Here is an 8,109-nt window from a genome sequence, read left to right on the forward strand (position 1 = left end):
CCGAAAGGTTTGTTATTGTATTTCACCATGCGATCTAGTGTGTAATTTTATGGAAGTGTAACGGTCCGCTGTATGCGGCGGATGTGCGTTCAGTCTCCACTTCTATGCACTTGCTAGAAAGCTCAGCTGTCCTGTGAGGCATAGTAAGTTGGAACTTCAACAATCTTTAAAGCTCTGCTTTCCTGATGGTCGAGGTGTAACGCTCCCCTGTAGGCGGCAGAGGTCTACAGCGGCTGAGGTACATTCATAATAATAATCCGTAAAAAACGGAAGTACTTTCATACCGGATGTAAACTTGGTTGGTAATATGCAAATTTGTTTCACTGACGTCGTTTTTCTTTTCCATATAATCCAACACGAACCACATTCGATTTAGAAGGCTAGCTTGGTAGACTAAAACTCAGTGTTGACGAATGCAAGTAAACTAAAGATAATACCCTTTTTTGAAATTGACACATGTATTTTTAAATAATAAATATTCTGACAACAAAGACTTGGAAATCAGTTACAGTAAATGTGTCCCTGGATATTCGTTTATTATTTTTAGTAATAAATCAAGTTATTTTCACTTAATTTATTTAAGGAATTGTCGGTTTTTATATTTTAACTGTTCCTATTCAATTGATTTTTTTAAATGACGTTCGGCTTGATGGGTTTCACGTGATTTTCAAATAAGACCCAACTTAAAATTTTAGCAATGATTTGGAGGCTACGTGACACATTTTCGAACTTGGTAGAGTGTGAATGTCCTCTTTATACTAAACCATATGACGTAGTTTCTAAAACTGGACCTAGATTTAAGAGCCAAACATCCCAAACATGTTTTATGAAAAACGAAAATATGGTATCCACATAAATTTGAGCAAATTCTCATTGAATTATATCGCGAAATTAAATTTCGCTTAATAAGACGATTATTATGTATCTATAATTGACCTGGTACATGTATTATATTTTATTAAGGTGTATTAAGAGTGTGTACTTGGTGTTAAAGAAGTGATCATGTGTTTGACCCACAGTTACCGTTCTTAAGAATACAACATGACGGCATGGACCTATAAACTTTATAGGTCCGTGATGACGGTAAAGTTGGAAGGTAGTTGGTAGTTGGGGATTCGAATATTCAACTACCTACCCGTTGCCAGTTGGGGATTCGAATAGTCAACTACCTGCTAGTTGCCAGTTGGGGATTCAAAAAATCAGAGTTAGATGTGGATATTGAGCTACTGGACTATTTCCAGTCGGTTATTCGCGAAAATCTAACTACCAACCAGTTGGTAGTTGGGGATTCAGAGTATGTCTATATATATGGTTTTAAAGGTCACCTATGGAAAATTCGACCGGCAAATGTTTATTTATGCATGTACACATGTCTATCTTTGAGACAAACACTGTTTTAAATCACTTTCATTCGTATAGTCGCCAGTCGGATATTCGACCATTTCCAGTCGATTATTCGCGAATATTCAACTACTAAACAGTCAGTAGTTGGGGATTCAGATTATGTCTATATATACGATTTTAAAGGTCACATATGGAAAATTTGACCGCCAAATGTTTGTTTATGGATGTGGGTAGAATGAGTTATTTTTGAAAGCATGAATCTTTGAAAAGGGACAGGGACATACTAGAAACACAAGTGTATATAGGGTCATTGACAAAGTAGAAACGCAAATGTTATTTTTGCCCTTTAAAATATTAATAAACTGGCTGCTTATTTTGGCTTTTATTATACCCCCGACAAACGAAATTTGAATGGGATATATTGGAGTCATCCTGTGGTCGGTCGGTCGTTTTGTCGGTTCGTCAGTCGGTCCGTTGCAACTTACCTTGTTCGGAGCATAACTTAAAAACTACTGGATGGAATCGGATTAAACTCCAAACAATGGTAGAGCATAACGAGAGGAAGTGCAGTGTAAAATAATCATAACTATATTCTTGCTTATTACTGAGTTATTGCCCTTTGTTACGTTTTTGTCCGGAGTATAACTTGAAAAATACTGCATGGAATTCATTGGAACTTCATAAAATGGTAAAGCATAATGAGAGGAAGCGCAGTATTCGAGAACCATTTCTCTACTTAAGCTAAATACTGAGTTATTTCCCTTTATTTGTGTTTTTTGCTGTCATTTTTTCCAGGCATTACCTGGCAAACTTCTAGATGGAATTTGTTGAAACTTCATACAATGGTAAAGCACAATGAGAGGAAGTGCAGTGCATAAGAACCATAATTCTGTTCTTGCTTATTACAGAGTTATTGCCCTTTGTTACTTTTTTGTCCGGAGTATAACTTGAAAAGTACTGGATGGATTCCACTGGAATTTCATGCAATGGTAAAGCACAATAAGAGGAAGTGCAGTGTTCAAGAACCATAACTCTACTTTAGCTAATTACTGAGTTATTGCCCTTTATGTTTTTTGCTGTCATTTTTTTCAGACATTAGCTTGCAAACCACTAGATAGAATTTATTGAAACTTCATACAACGGTAAAGAACAATGAGAGGAAGTGCAGTGCACAAGAACCATAACTCTATTTTAGCTAATTACAGAGTTATATGACCTTTAATACTTTTTCTTGTCCCGAGCATAACTTAAAAACTATTGGATGGAATTTAATAAAGCTTCATACAGTGATAGATCATAATGAGAGGAAGTGCAGAGTACAGGAACCGCAATTCTATTTCAGCCAATTACAGAATAATTTTCCTTTGTTACTTTTATCTTGTCCGGAGCATAACTTGAAAACTACTGGATGGAAAGTAATAATACTTTATACAATGGTACAACACAATGAGAAACAGTTCAGTATACATGAATCATTACACTATTTTAGAAAATTACCGAGTTATTGCCTTTTTCTGTTGTTTTTTTTGTCAAACTTTTGTGCGGACAATAACTTGAAAACTACTAAATGGAATTTCATAAAACTTCATACAATGATAAATCATAATGAAAGGCGGCGTTCGGGAGAATTAATCACCTTCAGTGATAGCTCTAGTTAATTTTGTTTTCATGTAGGCCTACAACTGAACGGAATTCAAACATTTTTAGTTCACAAAAAAATGTTCTTATTGATAATGATTACAACTGTTCATTTTTAAGGGACACAAAGGTTGTAAGAATTTGTCATTTATTTTAATTTACACATATTCATACTTTTTATCGATCACTTGCCATCAACATGCAGATACTCATGTAAAAAGAATTGTGTTCATTTTAGCGTAACTCATACTTTACAGCAAAATGTCCTCTGTAATATTTTATTTATATTATTAATAGGTAGCTGACACAAAAGAGCTCTAATTTTACTTTTGATGATATTTCATCATTGTTACAAGCATTATGTTTGCCTTTCAAATGAAAAATGTTTTTGGAATGACCTATGAAATGTGAACGACAGATTCTGTTACATTTTTTTACGTGTTTGCTACTCGCATTCTGCAACATTGTTGATGTGTGCCTTTTGAACTTTCACTACATGCCTGGAAACTGTTTGTAGTTGATAAAATCACTTTTTGGAATAAAACTGATATGGTGCATAGTTGTGAATGAGTTTGAAATAAATACCGAGTTAATGGAATTAGACTAAATATTGTGCTTTCCAGCGATCCTACATTTCCTTCTTTTTTCCCACTTCCTTCCCACTTGAAAGGTCTCCTATTTTTTCCTCCTTTTCGGTAATTCTTTCATAGCTGTGAAAATACATCAACATCATGCTATATAGAAAATTGTAAAAGGAAGTTCCTAAATTAATGAAAAACCCTTATTTTCCGTACCTTTTAAGCTGGATTTGTTTCTGTAGTTATTCATATAAATATTTATACCAACTGCATAACTGGTCAAATACTACTGCATGACCTCTGATTCTATTCTCTTGTGCACATTCAATTTTTTCTAGAAAGTATACTTTTGTCACTTTGTAAATCATTCTTTTAATTTTTCGCCATAGAGTCACAAAGTGTGTTTTTGCATAAGCAGCATCCAAAAAAGTGAATGTATCATTTCGTTTTCGATTCATTTCTACTGGTGTTTTCTTTTCGTGTTATCTTATATAATATTTTTGTTCCCTGTACGCTCAAACTTTTATAATAATCCAAAATGTGTTTCCTACGGTGGAACGGAGGTGACATCCGTATACTTTATTTTTATAATGGCCATAACTTAGTAAATAGAGGCCACAACTAGTTAATTTGTTGTAAAATACATATGACAACTGAATTTATGAATAAATCAGACACAAGCACTGAGAATTTAAAATTATAATGCAATAGGAACACCGATATCTTTCGTTTATGTTTTGCTTTTCTCGCTTAAGTGAAGTGATCACTCCAATTTAAAAAGACATAAGTTTTTATGGTGTTAAAAAACTTTTTCACTCGGTTGTTGGATAACATTGGTCATTTCTCATATATATGTACAACTAATTCCAGTTTCAGATTTATTTAAAAGAAGGCAAGATATAACAAAGTACAAACATGCATAATCAATAGAAACATAACAACATACATTTGTATAAGAAATTTGATTCATGAAACAAATTTGATCCATGAAACACAATAAGAAGCAAAAAAATACAAGAGCTTAAATGCCAAATTTCAAAGTAAATAAATATGAGAATAGTTTTCAGCTAGACTATTCGAGGAATAAGGTCTTTACTACCCGCCACAGCGTCGGCGTCCGGTTCAAGTTTTAGGGCAAGTTGAGATTTTCACTTATAACTTCATTACCCTTCATTCAATTTACTTAGTACTTCACACACTTGTTCAGGGCCGTGACGTTATGGGGTTAGATAACTCCATATTATCCTTTATACAAAATATTGCCCCTGATTGACTCTGGAATTTAGGCTAATGTTTTAGGGCAGATTGGGATATTTATTAATAACTTCTATACCCTCCACTCATTAGACTTAATAATTAATTAATACAGCTCTTGTTTTATAAAGAACTGTTTTGCCATGAAAGTGGTCACTCCCTGTTTTTTCAACCACACTTGTGACTGGCTTAGATCAGGTTAAACACTTGACAAAGGAGAAGTTACACACCATTACTCTGCCAGCACCCTTAAGAGCCCTCCCAGGCGGGTTATCTACTGTAGAGGTCCTAGCGAGGAGTAGTACTGGGCCTCTCGGAACATTTCTACGGGGCCACACTGGTATTTTATGGGCATAACGCCAAACTAATGATCAAGATACACGAAAAGATATACTGAAGCAAGTATTGGGTGCATCAGCCGCATAGTCCGATCAGTATCGAAGGGATGTCTGCAATCAACATCATGTACTTAAACCACCAGTCAGGCTTGCAAACTCTAATGAGTTCACCTTCAAACATGCATCATGGGTAATGAAGCAATTGTTTGGCCACAGACTCACTTTGTCTATTTAAACGCAGGTAGGAAATGGTAACTAGTATCTCAGATACCTATTTCCGTTTTTTACTTTTTTTTGTCATCACCATCATGATCACCACCATCAACACCGTGCTTATCACCATCATGACCATCACCACCATCGTGCGCATCGCCATCATGACCAATACCACATCCACCGTGTTCACAACCATTATGACCACGACCATCATGACCATCACAATCACCACCGTGCTTATCAACAACATGACCATCACCACAATCACTGTGCTTATCACCATCATGGCCACCACAATCATGACCACCACCTCAACCTTGCTCATCACCATCATGACCACCACAATCATGACCCCTATCTCCACCGTGCTCATCCCCATCTAACCAAAACAGTCATGACCACCACCTCCATCGTGCTCATCATCATGACCACCACAATCATTACCACCACCTCCACCGCACTCATCACCATGACAACCACAATCATGACCCATCACCTTCACCATAACCTCCACCTCCATCACATCACCATCATCACCTCCACCTCAATCACCATCAACACCAGCATCACCACCTCCATCCTCAGCAACATCATCATCACCACCTCCACCTTAATCACTATCACCAACAGCATCATCACATCCATCACCTCCACAATTTTCAACTGCACACAAATCACCATCATCATCATCGTCGTCTCAACTTTCACCATCACCTCCACCACTATCACCTCAATCACCACAATCAGCATCATCACTTCCACTTTAATCACCACAACCATCACCACAACCACCAACATCACCTCCACCTCCACCATCACCTCCACCTCCGTCACCATCACCTCAACCCAAATCACTTTCACCATCACCACCACCTCCACCTCAATCACCATCACCACCGCCAGCATTATCACCTCCACCATCACCTCCAACTCCACCTCAATCACCATCACCACTACCAGCATCATCACCTCCACCTCCACCACCACGTCCACATTCATCATCACCACCAACGTAACCATCACCTCCACTTCCATCACAACTACCATTTCCAACTGCATATCAATCACCATCACCATCACCATCGTCACCTCAACCTCCACCATTATCTCCACCTCCATCACCACCACCTTCACCTCAATCACCATCACCATCACCTCCACTTCAACCTCATTCACCATAAACATCACCACCCCCAGCATCATCACCTTCACCATCACCTTCACCTTCATCACCAGCACCTCCATCTCCATCACCTCAACCATTTCCAACTGCATATCAATCACCATCACCATTACCATCATCACCCCTGTCTCCACCATTATCTCCCCCTTCATCAACATCACCTCCACCTCAATCACTATCACCATCATCACCTACACCACTATAACCATCATCACCTCAGCCTCAATCATCTCCACCTCAACCTCAATCACCATCCCCATCACCACCACCAGTATCATAACCTCCACCTCCACCATCATCCTCTACCTCCATCACCACCACCACCACCATCAGCCCCACCTCAATCATCATCACCTCCACCTCAATCATCATCACCACCAACAGCATCATCACCTCCACCTCCATCATCACCTCCACCTTTATCACGAACACCTGCCTATACATCACCATCACCATCATCACCTACCCCTCAATCACCATTTCTAACTGCACATCAATCACCATCACCATCATCACCTCCACCTCCACCATCACCTCATTCACCATCACCATCACAACTACCAGAATAATCACCTCCACATCCGCCATCACCTCCACCTCCATTACCACAACCTCCATCACCATCACCACCACCACCATCATCACCTCCACCTCCACAATTAGCTACACCTCATCACCACCATCTCCATCACCATAACCATTATGACCTCCACCATTTCCAACTGCACATCAATTACCATCACCATCACCATCATCACCTACACCTTCACGTCCACCTCCATCACCACCACCTTCACTCAATAACCACCACCAGTTCCATCATCTCCACCTCCACCATCATCTCCACCTCCATCACTTCCATCTCCACCATCACCAGGACTTCCAACTCAACCTCTACATCAATCACCAACGCCATCAATGCCCCCATCACCATCTCCATTACCTCCACCCCCACCATCACCACCATTTTCAACTGCAACTCCACAACAATCACCATCACCACCACCATCATCACAGCCACCTTCACTATTACCTCCACCTCCATCACCACCACCTCAATCTCAATCACCATCATCACAACCAGCATTATCACCGCAACCTTAACCATCACCACCACCTCCATCACCATCACCATCCCCATCTACACCTCCACCTCAATCACGATTTCCAACTGCACATCAATCACTATCACCATCATCACCTACACCACCACAAGCACCTGCATCACCATCTCCCTCCACCTCAATCACCATCACCATCATCACCTCCACCATCACCTCCTTCCCCATGACCTACACCTCAATCACCATCCCCATCACCACAACCAGCATCATCACCTCCACCATAACCTCCGCCTCCATCCCACCAACTCCACCTCAATAAACACCACAAGCAACACCACCACCATCACCTCAATCTCAATCACCATCACCATCACCATCATCACCTCCACCATCATCATCTTCACCACCACCTCAATCACCATACCCATCACCACCACCAACATCACCTCCACCTCCATCACCACCACTTCCATCACTATCATCAACATCAACTC

Source organism: Mya arenaria, chromosome 8 (genome assembly GCF_026914265.1).
Source record: "Mya arenaria isolate MELC-2E11 chromosome 8, ASM2691426v1".
Taxonomy (NCBI): Eukaryota; Metazoa; Mollusca; class Bivalvia; order Myida; family Myidae; genus Mya; species Mya arenaria.